Source organism: Meleagris gallopavo, chromosome 1 (assembly GCF_000146605.3).
Source record: "Meleagris gallopavo isolate NT-WF06-2002-E0010 breed Aviagen turkey brand Nicholas breeding stock chromosome 1, Turkey_5.1, whole genome shotgun sequence".
NCBI lineage: Eukaryota > Metazoa > Chordata > Aves > Galliformes > Phasianidae > Meleagris > Meleagris gallopavo.
In genome coordinates, this window is record NC_015011.2 from 113,400,261 (window position 1) to 113,417,852 (window position 17,592).

Genomic DNA, 17,592 nt, shown 5'->3' on the forward strand with positions numbered 1-17,592 from the left:
TAATTGCTGCAATTAAAACAAAATGGAACCAACACTGAGAGTACATATTGCTAATGCATATGAAAGTGCTCTGCAGGAATGTGCAAATATCCTCAGCACATGTAATTCTTAATTCAGGAAATGCAGAGTTGGTAGTGAAGACAACAAAATACGGTAGATAGGAGAATATATGAGGAAGGTAAACAAAACTAATTGTGTTGTTTATTATAGTTTTGTAAGCATGATAATAGCATAATTGCATCTGTTCTTATAGAGTTGAAATATGAGGATATGGTTTTGTTGATTTCTTGTCATGTGGTATTTGCTATCTGTCTTATTTTATAAGTAGACTCCACATCTAAGATAGTTTTAAAACAAAAGAACTGCCTGGAAAAAAAAGTATGATTATTTTCAGTAACAGTGCTTATCAGCTTTTAAACTTTGATTCAGAAAATCACCACTTACTGAAAAACTCATAAGGATTTGTCCTTTTTCTTCAAGACTGACAGGGCCAGGCTTTATAAATACTACTGGATTCCTTCATCTAGAGTGCAATAGAGGCGGTTGCCATTTTGATAAGAACAAAGTGCCTCTGTTCCAGTCTCATAAATGGGAACCATTCGTCATTTTGAAAGAGACCTGAGCTGACTGTTATTTTCTCTTCTAGAACATTAGGATCTAAGAAAGAAGAAATAGAATGACTAATGAAGTGAAAAGTAATGCCTTTAAAAATCAAATGTAATTTTCAAAAAGTAAAAAATTAGAATTATCCTTAAGTTTTAATGATATAGAAGGTTTAATGAGTATCCTGCATGAATATTGTGCAAGACAAAGGAAGTACACAGTAGCTGATGGGCAGTTGGCTGAATAATTTGTTTTTCTTCAGCTAAACTCATAAATGAACAGAAGAGATCTATTTATAAATTCTCAGAATGTGCCATCTATTATACCCATAGATTCATTTTTTAATCTCTTGTATTGCTAGAAAACAAAGCAAGTTACTTAATTCTAAAGCTGTGAGCATAAAGCTTTGACTTTGTAATTACAGTGCAGAATCCTACTACAGTTCAGTCCTGGAGGACAGAATAGAATTTCAATAACAGCCATCATAAAATAGGACTCCTAAAACTTATGAAAATCTTGAGGTACTGTCTATCAGTGGACACCTCATTGTTTGCTCTGAGGTGTTAGTATTAGGCAGAAACAAAAAATTCTTCTTTAAGATTTAAAATAAGATGTTACCATCTACACCCTGATTTCGTCTCATTTGTACCATATTTACATGAAATATTTTTTTATGGGCTATTGTAAATCCGTAAAAACATCAGGCAAACAGTAAATGAAAAAACAGAGGATATTCATATCCTTGCAAGCTATACTTTTTCATACCATATATGACAATTAGAGAGTACTCAAATGGTACTGCACTTTCAACAGCTTCTAAATGATAATTAGTACTACTTAGGTAATGTAGGAACATAGTAGGGCAACAGTTGAATGATATTAACTCTGTGACTACTACAGCTATTGTTCCCCAAAATTCTGTCTTGAATACTTTCATTACTCTAATGAAATAATATAATAATAATAATTCCAGAACAGATCATGAAGATAGATGCATATACTCACTTGGCAATGTAAGTATGTTTGTGTTAGGAATAACCATCAAGAAAGCTACAATTATGCCTGCCATTTAAAAACTGTCCTTTTAAATTAACAAATATATGTTTTGCATCAGTTGTTCATATTTATGACATCTGTTCTTTTCTTAGAGTGAAATCTGTTTTTGAAAAGTCATGAATCAGCAGTAATAAGTTACGCAACTCTAAAACAAAGTATTTAAATCATTTAAAATTTTCTAGTTTGTATTTGCTACATGCAAGCTAAGTAGGCATTGGAAACTTTGATCTTGGTTCTTCACATTCTTAGTGTATCTAAGTAAGGTATACAAGTATTTAAATATACTCACAGCCATAGCCTTAATTTGTGGCTTTAATTTTTTCAAAACCTGGAAGAGAGGGTTTAGTTAAAGAGCATGCATTACCTGTGACTGTAGCCACAGCAAGAAATGTCATTTTTTCCTGTATTTTTTACACTGATTTCAGACTATTTTTATATTGACATATTTGTCAAGTAAATTCATTTCTGATTTATGCCCTGTCTTGATAAGTTTAGATATTACCATTATTACTATCTCAAAACCTTTCTACAAAATGTAGTGGATATTTGTATTCTCCATAAGACTTTAATAACTACACAAAAAGTCAAAATTTCAATAACAGCATTACATTCATAGTTATTTGAAAGGATAATTGTTGTTTTGAGAGGAAAATCAAATTACTGAAAGAACTGTTAGTCTGATGCCTGAAAGTCTTAGTAAGATTAGGGAAACTAATATGGAAACATACATGAAAATAGTGTGTAGAAGTGAGTCAAACCAATAGTCAGATGAGCAACAGTCTCTGCTTTGGCTGTGCTACAGAAATGAGCTCCTAGTCTAAAGTAGAGTTCTTTCAGTGAAGACTGAAGGAACAGGAGAGATTTCTGGTAGAGGGACAAGTGGAAGGAGAGGAAAGTAAGCTCCAAACTGCACAGCACTGAGTTGATTCCATCTTAGCTTGCTCTTTCTGACTACCCAGTCTTTGGCTCCAAAATTCCGCTAGTCTCCCAGAGTAGCATACATGTTTAAGAATGGGAAATAAGTTAAAAACTATTGTATAATTTCTAATATATAGTTCTAAAATGTGCTTTATTATTTGTGAGGATCACTGAGGATCACTGAGAAGCCTCAAATCTACAGGAGATTGTAGTTGCCTTTGATATCTCCTATTTGGCCCACACATGGGAAGCGGGATTAACACGCACCTGATTACTGCTGTTTTCATCTTGATGCTTGCTTTCTTCTTAGTAATTGATTTTCTCAATGTTTAAACACTTTTGCTTTGCAAAAGTTTGGGTTAAAAAGCTAAGTTTGCTGAAGAAATCAGAGTTTACATGATCTTCTGTTAAAGCTATTTTTAAACAATAAAGATTTATCATTGTAAATGATATTATCAGTCAAGCATTATCAAACTAATATATATTACATTTCTCATCTTTGCTGTTTTTTTGTATGATGTGTTTTTTAATGACAGTGACTGATGATATTACAGTGCAAGGTAAAATACCTGTTACCTTCTATATATCTAAACACCCCAGATATCGTCTGAGCAGATTTTAATGTTGGTCACATAGGCTATTGTGATTGCATTTCTTGAGAATCATTCTCATGATGGAGATCACAGAAGCCTTCTTAAACCTAAGCTGATAAATAGCTTCCTAGGGAATAACTTTCCCTAGTGCCATTTGTCACTGTTCTCTTTAGTCTTAGTTGCTGGAGCTATTAAGGCCACAGTGTGATGTCAAACTCGCACAGAATAACTAGTCCTTGATCAGCATTACTGCCTTATTATCACAGATCCTGGGTCTATATTAATGTAACAACTGGTATTTGGATCTAGTTCTGAGGACAGGAGATCAATAGTTTGATACTTCCACACAGTAATGCAACTTAGGCTACAGACCATCAATAATCAGCATAAATTCATAGCTCTGTACTTCTCTGTCCTCTGTTAGTCTCCTTTTTTTCTTCTCACAGATAGGTGATCTGTGGACTGAAAAGCAACTTTCTTAATAACACACGTTCTTTCTCTCAATCTTCCAAGCATGTCTTTCTGTCCGCTAAATTTAAATTGTCATTTGGACACCTCAAATTCAGCTCAAGCCCAAATTAATCCATTAATTGTCCCCTAATATCCATTGGCTGATCATTTTGATTGTAGCTCAGGTTGTTTTTTGGGTTTTACTTATTTCTGCAACAGATTAAACACGTGCTTTCTTCTCACAGTGAATAGCTCATTTTCTGCATATGCCTGTAACGCTTAATGTCACATCAGACCACAGCACAGATTTTATATTAAGCTTTTCCAAGTTCTGATACATACAATTATACCTGTCTCATCCATTCTGTACCCTTTCCATGAATTGGCAGCAGAGCCACTTTTCCTCTCTCCCCAAAAGATGCTCCTTTCCTCTGGTAACAAACAAAAGCTTGATAACGGTTATGCTATTATTAGTGTGCAACAGTAATTACCTGCCATACCAATACCTTCTCACTGACTTATTGTCTGTAGTCAGCTGATGAGAAATACCAGCAGTGAATGCTGTTGATTTTTAAGTGAACATTTTGGAGGACATTTTGGATTTTGATATTTTCAGACTCTGAAAAATTATCTGAAGACTCAAAGCTACTCTTTTGGGATGCTGTGCCCAGAATTTTGTGACTAGAAGTCAATATAATTTTAGTGTTGCAGTTTGTCTCTTATTAAAAGTAGTTCAGCTCCTCCAACATGCTTGAGAACACAATGCAAAGTGCTTTCTCGTGTCTTAGCAATATCTGCTTCATCACTGACAGCATGGAACGTATCCAGGTCAGTTTCCTGTCATACGTAATAAGTGAACAGCAGAGCCTTTGGACTCTGAATTTCTTTCAACCACTTGAATGTAAACAAAATGTAGCTCCTCCTTGTTCCAGGCAGAAGCATGGTTCAAAAAGCACACCCACCAATTAAGAGCTGAATTGCGTAGCCCTATTTTCAGTAACTCCGTTCTACTAGAGACTGATTTGTTCTCCTTTATTGTCAAATGAAGAGGGTGCCATGATTCAATATGGAAATCGTTAGCAGTAAAAAGCAGAGCAGAATTTAGTGCTGTAGGCCTTTTATTTTCTTGTGAGCAGTTTTCATGCAAGTCTGAATCTTGCTCCTTAAGAACTGGTTGTAGTTGTTGCAGTTTCACTTCTACAGCTATGGACATAGCACCTTCACAGAAACACTTTTCACATACATTATGAATTATAATATATTTAATGTAAGTGCATCCATAGAGTTTGTAATGATTTTTTCTCACAACCCATGCCACAATTTTTGCTATTTTTCTACAAAATTGTGAAACAAAAAACCATGAGAAATTCACTTGAGCACTGTATAAGTAGCTATTCTTTTCTGAAATACATGCTGTTTATTTCAGGCTTTCTTCAGCATAATTGCCAGTTGTTTCTGCTGACTAATATTTGCTGGAAAATGTCAGCCTAAAACTTCTTTCTAATTACAAACTGAACAGTCTCTGTTGATCTGCTCATCATCTACTCCAAATTGACTTTCTCCATGCTCTCAGTCCTTTTGTCCTTAGGCATCTCTTCTCCAAATGCGATCAAAAGTAAAATAACCCCCAAAAATAATTAGCTAAATTTAAGTTGTGTTCATATGGCCATAGAAAGAAAAGAAATAGATTTCACAAGGTTAAAATACCACTTTCTTATAAGCACTCTCATACTGAAGCAGCGACCTGAACTAGTGGACCTTGAATGATCATAGGCAGTTCTTCATTAAGAAGAAAAAATAAATCATCTTGTATTGCTCTGTACTTCATTCTGGTACAGTTCAGATGCTGCTTTGCCAAAAAGAGGTATTTTGAGAAAGTGGACTCTTGCTAGATATTAATAGCAACCCTAAATCCATTAAATTTTGGTCAGATTGTAAAGTGATGCCTATGTTCCTGTTAATTTTATGCCGAGATAAAATTAAGTGAGCTGTTAGAGATCATGCAATCCAGTCTCTAAAGTAAAATTACATTATTATACATGCTGCACATTTTGAGATATTTGTAATTATTTCCCTACTTTAATACTAGATGCAAAATTCTACCTTTTTTTTTTCCTTTAACTTGCCTCGTATTTTGCGCAAACTCACTTTTGTTCCACATGAAAACCTTTACATCACCCAGACAGCTTCCTACATTTCCTCACTTTTTTTTTTAATGTGCACCACTGTTGTCATTTCTGTCATAGACATTTGAAGGGAAAATCTCTGTTGAGTAGAGTTTGCAGCCAGCAAACCTATAGAAGTAAGTCTTAAGTAAGCCCTTAAATACCATTTCCACAATTTCAGTAGTCACAGGCTAGAATATATTTTGACTATTAAAGTATTACTCCCTACTATAGATAGACTCCCTGTTATTCTTAAAAACATCAAAATAACAAAATATCCCCTACGGAAAGTATTAGGATATAGGTCTTTATTATTATACCTTTATTAGGTATAAAGTATAGGTCTGAGGTTTGGTTAAGTATTATTGATTTATTTGTCTAGCTAGAAGATGAGAGCATCCCTTGGCTGAAGGCTAAATAGGAAAATACGATGCCTGCCATGTAGGAGATGAAAGTGTTAAGGTTTCCTTCAGGCTACAACTGATGTAATAACTGTTACAGATGCTACTCATGTTTTCATTCTATGATAGAATCACGCAGTGATTATTTCTGATGTCTCTTTAGACTACTTTGAAATGCATATACTTTTTTCAGTTTAATTTGAACTCCAGCTGCCTGACACCAAAGTCTATAATCAATTGGAATTACATTGTCCTACTTGCCTTATTAAGTGTCTTAATAAGTTCTGTGCTGGATTCTGTGATTTTTAAGAAACAGTTCATACAAAGTAGCCATTTCCTAATTCATTTGCAGCATTCCATAACTCCCCCAAATTGTTCCTGGATGGAGTAGTGATCCTCTCTACAAACAAATTTTGTAATTGTAAAATATTTGTATATATAATTTGTATATATTATAAATATAATCTATTTGTAGATTAGAGATTTTTCTAAGTAAGTTCCTTTTAAAAGAGAAGAGATCGTATGGCATTTTAGAAGACTTCAGTTTTAACTGTAAAATAAACAAAAACAAATTTCATGAAATATCAAAATGGCCACAAGTTGTGCCAGAGGAGGTTTAGATTAGACATAAGGAAGAACTTTTTCTCTCAGAGAGTGGTCAGGCACTGGAATGGCCTGCCCAGGGAGGTAGTGCAGTCTCTGTCCCTGGCAGTGTTCAAGAGGCATCTGGATGAGGAGCTACAAGACATGGTTTAGCGGCTTGTGATAGCAGTGGTAATAGGAGGACGTTTGGACTAGATGATCTTGCAAGTCTTCCAACCTTGTGATTCTATGATTCTATGAAAAAAAAACATTTTAAGGCTAATATAAAATAGAACATCAGTAGTATACATCAGAATATAATAAACTATTTTAAAATAAACTTTAATCTCACTTATATCTGATTTAAACTCATTGGAAAACTTTGACATGCTATAGATGTCCCTATTTTTATTGAGGAATATTTTTGTGTATTTTAAACTTTACTGCGTTTGCTATGATGAACTTGATGTTTGTTCTTTTTTTTTTAAATAGTATGATCTTTCAGCATGTACATTGTCTGTACAGCCTGGTATGAATTATCTTTTTAAAGCACAGCTTTACACAACAGAGAACTTACTAGGTTTGTTTAGTTGACACTATTGGAGGCAAATTTAGTTTTCTAAGGTTTGTTTCTGTGGAGCGTTTCATCAGGTAGCTGTACCAGTTTATGTTAGTTCTGCTATAGTTCTCAGTTTGTAGGAGGTGGAAGTTAAGCGACTGTATTCTGTGGTCTTTTAGTCTCATTTTAACAGCTTGTGAATTTATTTTCTCACATGAAAAGAAATGTAATCACAAATGGTTATGTAATATATAAAAGCCATGTTTTTGTAACTGGTACAAGTTAAATATAAATGTCTCATCTGTCTTATTTTGTTGCTTTGAATTCAGTCACAAAAGATTGGAGAGTTTGCTATAACAATAAATAAGACAATGAATAAATAAATTCATTTTAAATGTGTAAAGCAAACCATCATTCCTTCTGCGGACTCCTTTTGCAATAAAAAGCTATCCTTTTCTGATCTCTTCTGATTTAGGTGCTGCTACTTTAATTATACTCAATATTTTATGGAAACTAAATTATATAATTTTTACCATATTGCTATGCCTATTTTAATGAGCAATATCCCAATACAATATCCTTTCTTTTTCTTTTTCTTTTTTTTTTTTCTTACATAAGATAGGCATGAAAATGATGAGTTGGTAGAGAATTAAAATCTTAGAATAGTCTTATAAGATTAAGACTGTCCTTGACTATACATACTAAGAAACAAAGACATTGATGTTGCTTTGCTATAAAGGAACAAACAAAAAATGAGTATTCTTTAATTAATTTTTTTGAGAATGACAAGTGTAAGCCACAGTGCCTTGGAACTAAGGAGTGTTTTAGGAAGGAACCAGCGCCTGGACTCCAGCTGCAGCAGATTTCACTTGAGCAGTTTCACTCTTCACATGCGTACATTTGCATCTTATGCAGTCTAGCTAGAGTTGAAAACAAAAACTATTCAGGAAGAACTCTTTGAAATCAAGTCTGCTGGTAATTGTGAAAGATAAGAGACTGATTTCAGCTGAAAGGAGAATGAAAAGAAGCAGATTTACAGAGAAGCTTAAAGACAATGGTATGATGCATTTCAAATGAAGCATTTCCTATCCTTTTTTAATCGTATTTTTGCATCGTCATTTTGTGAGCATTTGTGAGAAATGCTTGTATCTGTTGGTTGATAAAAGGGGAGCTGTAATATTCCCTACAGTACAGAGGCCTTTACATAATTCAAATCTTTTTAGCATCCACACAGATTTTTCTTGCATCTTCAGATCAAACATCTATACTAGTGCTTGTGAGTATGTCTGTGTATCTGTATAATGGTGTGTGTATGCAGTAGTTGAAAACCATCTTCCAAAGTTCTCTGCATACAGATTATCAGTGTACATACCTTGCCTAACCTGTTGCAGAATCAACTTCAATCTTACTGATATTTCCATGTGTTGTATCCTAACCAAAAGTATCTTATTTTTTGAATGACTTTTTCTTGCATTAGCTTATAATCGGTAGCTTAATACATAGCTTTTTGTATAGAAAATATGAATTTTCTTATGTGAAAGGGAAGTATTATTAGACCAAACTAATTAGTATTTTGGATAAAATGTACACCCCAAAATCAATGTGCGTAAGTGAATCAATCAATGAAGTTGTTAATTAAAACAACTGGCTATCTTCTCTTTGACTTGGGGCCATTGGGCTGAATAATGTAAACTTTTTCCTTGATGTTAACTGTAGAAAAGATCCTGAGCTCTAAGGAAGCAAAAAGGCTACCGGTAAAAAACAGAAATCTTTTCAACCTGCAGCCTACTTTGGTAGCACAAGCTATTATTAGCACAACAGTTTTCATTTAAAACTCGAATTTTGCCTCACATGAACTCACCCTACTGATTTCACTGGGAGCTCAACATGCACATCTGCAGGCAGAATTTGACTTTTTAAGTATTGGTAATCTCTGATCTCGATTCCTGATAGCCTTCTGAGAGAAGTGACTAATACATGTATAAAGACTTGTCTCCCTTTTTATGCTTCTCAAGTTCAGAATCGAGGTCAGACCAGAACATTTTTAAGAGATTGCTCTTTATCAGTTTATCAGAATAAGAATGGGACTTGATCTTTTAGAAGTAGAATTAAGCACTGACGTTCCAAACCCAAAGTGGCACAGATAATGTACGCAGGACCTCTTGCGTTTATCAGAGCATTTTATTTTATTCCATTTGCCATATAAACACAGCACATATAGCCACTGATCTGATAATCAAGTATTAACATTTCTGGACTTGACATTAAATTGGATATGCTCTGTGATTCTGTTCCAAAGCCTTCTTTTTTTTTTTTTTTTTTTCCTGATATCTTGGAAATGTAAACACTGACCAAAGAGAGGGAAAAAAAATTACAATATCAGTAACATTATTTTCTTTCTACTGAAGGACCATTTTGTTTAGGCTTCCCTAACTCAGTGTGGCTCAGGGAAGTGGGTGGGTAAAGGGAGGCAAGGTATCTTCAAGCAGCAAGTGTAACAGAACTCCTGTGTCCTAGTGATCAACCACATTTCATCTGCTGTGGACATATTTCCAAGTAGAGAAAAGAACATACTAGAATGAATATAACCAGAGCCAAGTTCTGTGAGAGACATAAGGAAAGAACAGGGTAAGGGATGCTAGAAGTGCAATTTAATGCTGTCTGCTTTCTGTGAGGAGGATTATTTTATGTTTTTTCCTTGAAGAGGTCTGCCAGCATTGTTTTTAATGAAATCTTTGCTTGAAAGCATTAGTTATCCTATTCCCATCACAATTGTGGACAATAAGGATGTACTAAGATGTTGTACCTACCAAGTATCCAGATTCTGTAATGATAATTTTACTGTGACATTGGTAAATCAATGAGCAGAATAAAATCAATTTATCAAGCTCATACACTGGTACACAGTAGAGATTTAGGCACTGCTTGAAGTAGAGAATACAATGAATGTTAGATTGCCTGGAATGTTTATCAGTGACATGCAGCACTGTAATTTTCTCATTTTAATGTTTATGTATTTAAAGCCTAATAGAATTTTATTTTGTTTTTTCATCCAAGGTTAACCCATAATAAGCCCTGATAATTGCTGCTTAGTGCTCCTACAGTGCTTCTCATGTTCCAGCTAGTGTGAGTTAATCTTCTCAGCTTCTTTCTGGGACTGTAATAGAAGTAGTATTATCCCCAATTTACAAACATGGCAATTGAATCAGTGAAACTAATTTGTCCAGACAGCAATGCAGCTCAAATTATTTTTATTCTCTTAGGCTTTTACCTGCAAATTGTTTTATTTTAGTACAGTTAAATTGTCTGGAGGATTAAGAATGACAATTTTCATCAGCTTCAGCTGGAACCACAGCCTGTTCTCCCTGCAGATGTGGCAGTGCAGCCTCCCATCTAAAAGGGTTTCAGCCTGAATGTCCAGGAAGCCACTGCTTTAAACTCTTGGACATATTTCTTTTCTTTCTTTGTCTTTCTTAGTGTTTTATTTAAGCATTTTTTCTTCCTACATTGGCCTAAAAAGTAAATTGTTCTGGCTTACATTCTACTAAAATTTAGCTTTAGAATTTAATTCCCTTCTGTGGCATTATTGATGATGTTCTCATTAGAATAAAGAATTCCAGGAATTTCCACTTCAACATTTTGACTTGGAGTTTCACCAAGTTACAACATTAATATACGAAATGGAAAATATAGCCTTCACCAAAGCACTTCATTCTGTCTGATCTGCGCTCTTACGGAGGTTAAAGATTGGATAGACTTTTAATATCACCTTTTGGCAGTAAGCTGTGTGAAACACTTTGTGCTCCTTGCTAAAAGTAGTCTGTATATACTTTTTTATTAGAGAAGAGGGGAAGAGGATTTGAAGCTTCTGATGTGAATTGTTTTAATGTTAGTTGTGTGTAAGAGTACAGTCCATGTCGTAGTAGTGTCTAAACTGGCTATTGTATGGCCATGCGAGAAATCCACATTTTTCTTCCTGAGCTTTGCAGTACGAGGCCTGCCTACTGATGTCTAGAAGCTGGAGGTGATTTATAAAATCATGATACAGCTGTTGTAACCTGTTATAAGCTGCTTTCTTTTCTTCTTCTTTTTTTTTGTCTCTTAAATACTATATTTACCTTTAAAATAGCATGCTGCCTTACAGCACAATAGGAATTTACTTTGTAGTAGCTGTTTTGCCAGGGCAAAGAGAATTCCTGTGAGCCTCTGTTGCCTGAAGAGCTTTAGGTAAGGAACATGGGTTATTCGACCCAGTATGTTTGCTTATGTTTAATGTACTCATACATTGTTTACCAGTAAACTAGTAAAGGCTGATTAAGTGTTATTAATAGTTTAAAAGTGTGTTTGACTGAACTTCAAGGACCTGAGCATATACAGCTTTTTAAGTGATTTTAGTGTTAATGGTGCTGAATGAAATCATACTGTAGGAAAAAAAAATTGTTCATAAAAATTCCTACATTTTTGCAGTGTTCTCCATGTAGCGTGTCTTAGACTTTCAGATTACACTTGGAAATGCTTCAGGCTTCTCACATTTCCTAGGCACTCCATCTCATGATTGCCATATTGGCTTCTTGGTCACAGAGTTACAGCATGACTGGCTTCAGTTGTGTAAAAAAACAGAGTAGAACTGTTAACGGACACTTTGCCATGTCATGGCTATAGTTTTAACAGCACAAATTATTAGCTAAACTCGCTTATTTACTTTTCACTCTCCATGGTGGAGAACAATGTTTCAGAATAAATGACAAGTCCTAAACACGGATTGTCTCTGTTCGGGGGTTGCAAAACTGTGTATCAGCTGTTGATTAAAAGATAAGAGTTTGTAGCAGCTCTGATCTTTACGAAGGGATATGTGTTTCATGATAGATCTATGTATACATATAATAAACTAGCTGAAAAATACAGCTGGAAGTGACCTTCAAAGATCACAGAATCACAGAACTGTAGGGGTAGGGAGGGACCTCTGGTGATCATCAAGTCCAACTCCCTGCTAAAGTGAATTCCCTACAGTTGAGGAAGATCACCAAGTCCAACTGTGTGATCACTTTGGGGCTAAAGTAAAGTATACTATTGAGGGCTTTGACCAGATGCTTCCTGAGCACTGACGAACATAGAGCACCAACCACTTTGCCAGGAAGCTTTTACCAGTGTTTTCCTTTTCACTCTCACAGTAAAGAGATCTTTCTTGATATTATTCTGAATGTCCTCTGGCTTTTTTGTTTTAAAAATTTAGAAAATCAATACACAATATTTGGTATTTATTTATTATATTCAAATTTTCATATTCTTACTAAAGGGCATTTGATTTTCTTTCTCCCCTTATGTGTTTTTATTTCAACTATTTTTATCCCTGAAAAGGATTTCTATTCTACTCTGGTACCTTTTTGCTTGGTCACTTCTCAGTTTATAACAACAATATATGGAATGGAAAATCAAATCAGCCGAAATCCATTTTGTTTCAACAGTGTGGGTCCCCAGGAGCGCTAGAATCAAATAAAAATACAATGTGAATTTAAAAGGAAGCTAAGTGCAGCAAATTGGACTAGCAGCTGACAATCTCAGGTTTCATTAAAATTTGAATAAGTGTACACTAAACCTATCAGAAAGGAAGCTGATTCATTTTTAATTAAAAAAAAAAAAAAGCAACAACAAAAAAAAATTGTTCAACTGTCCCAGGTATGATGTGAGAATTTGTTCCACCTTTAAATGCTTTAAATACAAGCCTGAAAATGTATACTGCTACATGGATATTTCTTTGCTTGAACCATAATGGAGCTAAGGGAGAAAAATGTCAGTGCTAGAACCTGCTGTGGGTGAGGTATAAGAGGACTTCACCTCACTATGCTGCTCTGATTTAGCTGCAGCTGGCATAAAACCCCCATAGACCACAAGTGCATTTGACACCTGAGAACTTCTCTCTCTAAGCCATCCCATATGTTCAACACATTGCCAGATAACATTTTCTGTCTTTTTTACTGGTTATGAAAACTGAGGATTAGCACAGACTAGTGCTAATGGGACACACTTCTGTATGAGTGAACTCCTTGAGAAACTCAGTGAAAGTGTATGTTGTCTTCTGAAGTCTTGCATGTACTATCTCCAGGAGGAACTGTCCTTAGGATTGTTTCTGATTTTCCTTGTGCTCAGAGCAAACCTGCATAATTGTGTACATGTCTCTCAGAGATTTTCCTAAACATAAGTCAAAGTGTTATTAAGGCCCTTCAATAGGCAAAAGTAAACAAAAAAAAAAAGTAAAACCTATTCCCAAGATATATTTTATTCCATAAATATTTTAGATAAGTAGGAAACTGTAAGAATGGTGGCTGGATTTGAAAATCGTAGTTGAAAATCTCAATTACTTGTTTCAACTTTGCGACTGAACAATTGTATAATAATTGCAGGTAAGTAATTATTAGATGGTCTCTGTTTACTGAGTATAATTTTTAAAACAAATGCAGCTAAACTCAGTGCTACTGAGATATACATGAGAATATGAGTTAGTTTGTACATGCTGTTGTGTTCCTTTTATAGATGTGGTAAATGTTGAGCAAGGATGATTTCTTGCTTGCAGTACAGCAGCTTAGTTGCAGTCTGTTCTGACAAGGCACTGAAGTTCTCTTTTCTGGACCACATTCAAGCTTATATGATAGTTGAGATCAGTAGGAATCAGTTCAGTAAGAGAAAAAAAACAATTTTAATGAAGCACTACCAATTTATAGTAGCAAAAAATGAATAAAATCCAGCTTATATTTTACTTCAGTTTTTCTATTTGCATGAGGAATGAGTCTTGTTCTGGGAATATCCTTCCTCTTTGAGGTGTATTTTCCAAGTGGCATAGAGGAAATTAGTCACGCTATTCCCTTAACTCCGGGGGGCCAGAAGTTACAGACTCCTGATTTAATTTTGGTTGGATTCGTGACTTCTGTGTTTGGCTTGTTATCAGCTGTTGCACATGTGACTGAGGGAGAAAGAGGTCAAAAAATTGAAAACGTGCACTGTATAATCAATATTCCTTTCTGAATTTTCAGTTTTGATTTCTGTGATGGGAACTCCCTGATGCTAGCAAAGAATATGATATCTCTATTGTGATTGAAATGAGTTCATTCACTGTATATTTTCTCTGCTACTCAAATGATGCATGAATTTCCTTTCATAGTTTCAAGGAACCAATTTATGAATTCTAAACAAAAACATTTATTTTACATGGTCCTGACAAAAGACATCTCCAATTGATGTGGTCTTTAAGTGTAAAGATGTAGACTTTTCTATCTTTAGCTCCCTTCTGAACATTCAGCAGCTTTTAAAGAGGAAGTTGGTGCTTTTCTGTATGTTAGGGACCACTAAAATGGAAATAGAATGGAAAACAAACTAACAAAAATCTCACAAAAGAACAGTATGATAGGGCAGGTATGGAAGGAAGGATGTTTAAAATAAAACAAAATTATATTTCAGCAAATCACCAAATCTTTGTTTGTAGAGTTGCTATTCTAGAAGGTGTGCTGTCTGGTGACTTACTTCTTTTCAACAGGATACTCCCAGCATAAGTCATGCAATGTGCACAAAAAATTACCTGCAAAAAAGAGGAAGAGGGGCTAGTCTGCATAATCTAAAATAAGTAAGAAACCAATCTGCTGGCTCTTAAGTTCTAAAAAGGTTTGTAGAAGGCTTCAAGAGATAGATAAGCATGGAAAGCATATCACTCATTGTAATCATCTGGGGTTAAAAATACCAGAGAGAAAGAGCTAAGGTGGGAAAGTGAAAAAATTTAGTTTGAAACAGAAATATAATGTGCACTGATCAGAACACAAATGGAAACGAGTAAGTAGGAGACTCTGTAACATCCAAGTTACAAATTACAAAGATAGGAAAGAGTAGATGTATGCTATAAATGGCATAATGCTGTTTTTAAGAAAGTTAAGAATCAGATCACATAGGTGAATTGATTGTATCAACAAATCACCTGAAATCATTTGGGATTTGAAATTCCAGCTCCAAAGAGAAAATATGAAACTGAGATAGTAACTGGTAACAGATTGCAAGAAAAAAAATTTTAATAAATGCCATGATAGGGCATGCTTTGTAGACTCCCCTTTTAAGTGTCAAAAATTGCTTCTTCATGGAGTAACTTCTCAAGGTAGCCACAAATTGGGAGCAAACATAGCAAACAAATTCCTTTCATAATAAGGATCATTATGAACTAACAGTCAGCATGTCTGTAGGACTAAAACAAAGCAAAACAAAAACGATCAACCATCTATCTTAGTGATGTTCAGTTTTCAGAATGGGAACTACATGCAGATGAGGAACCCAGCTTAAAAGAAATCAAAAAGAGTAAAATTTGAATGCAGCATGGAGACACTGCAGTGGAAGCTGAAAACAAATCCATATCTTCTAAATGAACTTGTAGAAGACCTAGAAAGGTGGGAGGGCTAAAAGAATATATAAAGAGTATATAAAGAAAGATATTTGAAGAAAAAGGATCCATAGAACAAATGTTAAGTTTGAGATTGCCACATCACCAGAATCAGATACCTATCTTGTCAAGAGTACTAAAGAAATTAAAGAATAAAATAACTGTAATTACTAATAGTATTTTCTTGCTTAAAACAATTTTATTTTGAGGAATGGAAAGTAGCAAATTTGATAAAAGTTTCTAAATAATGCATCTAGTCAGGTATATGGGCCTGCAAGACCAGGGCATCTGGGAAAAAGTAGAATATTGTAGAAGAGACAACATAGCTTTCATAAAAGTAGGTGTGCTAAGAAGGAAACAGCATATCAACAAAGGGATGTTGGCCTTTCAGGATTCCAGAAGATTTTTAACATGTCATCAAAGAATCTAGGTTCTGTGGGATAAGGGAGAAAGTCTTGATGGGGTTACTTATTTCCTGTTAAAGATGGAAAATAAAAGTCATAGGTAAACAGCTCATTTGCCTGATGAAAGAGATTGTGTTCAGGAAGGATTACTCTGTCCAATATGCGTATAAAGGAGCTGTAAAGAGAATGGATAATGCGCTGACACATCTTGTTGATGATACAAACCTACTTAAAGTCCTTTAGGTAAGGATGGTTTGCAGACAGCTATAGAAAACCCCTAAGTATTGACTGGCAGTAAAGTGGCAGCAGTGAAAATCAGTGTTGATAAATGTCAAGCAATGCGTGAAGAAAAGGAATCCCAACTTTATATGCACAGTAATGAGTTCTCATTTAGTTCTTTTAAACATTCCTTTAAGCACTCATGAGAGATCTTGAAATTGTAAGCCCTGGTTCTCTGAAAACGTTGCTTCAATACCCAGCACTGTTCAGAATGCCAAATCAAACGTTAGAAATCCTTGGTAAAGCAGAAAATACCATTATACTATAATATAAGACTTTGTAGATTGTAGGCAGTGATCCAGTCCACCACTTAAAAAAAACATCGCGAACCAAAAGTATGGAAACCTCCTGCACAAAAACAGAATAAATAGATCAGGAATGTGATCTGTCTTGTGTAATTTTGTATCTGCCAGGTAGGCGTCTATGTATGAGCTAGCAGTCTAGTCTCCCAGTATAGTTTATGAAAATCTCAGCTTAGTCATGCAGTTTAGAATGTGATTCATGCTATCTGATAGCAAAAGCTTGTGTTTCGTTCAACTCCTGTTTTAGTTTGCTACTGAGTATAAAGGGACTATATGGTGACTGAAGAAAAATCTTAAGTAAAAGGTTAAAAAAAAAAGAAAAACAGAAAATGGTTCTTCAATGTAAAGACTGAGCTTATAGACTATTTTGGATGCTTATGTTTTATGTTCAAAAATCAAGTAGATAATTTCATGTAAGAGAAACCCATCAAGATCTGATTGACAAACAAATTGAACTTCTGGCTCCAGAATCTTTGAGCATAAATTGAGTGTAACAAGGAGCAGGAAAGCTTATGCTTTCCCTAGCCACTCCTTCTTCCTCAAGTAAATATGCAAAGACTGCTCCAAAAGTAATGCCTCCTATTTACTTCCATGGAAATTATAGCAGGAACAAAGAGCACAATAACTCTGTTTTATAAAGCAAATTCCCAGCTACAAAATGTCCTTTTTCAACGTAATAGCCACCATGAGCTATGCAATTTCACCAGTAATGAACAAGAGCCTGCAAGCTGCACTTTTAAAAATCTAGACCAGTGGAGATGACCCATTGTCACCACTGCTGAAATGCACCACCCACCACCTCACTGTGCTCACATCCAATGTGCTCACATCCAGTGTTTGGTATCCATAAATGTTCAGCAAGTGTCA

At 34.9% G+C, this 17,592-nt stretch overlaps 1 protein-coding gene across 1 annotated transcript in view; it reads left to right on the top strand.

The window, feature by feature from the left end:
- The window catches only part of DMD (dystrophin), a 1,000,055-nt gene that overhangs the window by 818,589 nt on the left and 163,874 nt on the right, over positions 1 to 17,592 (top strand).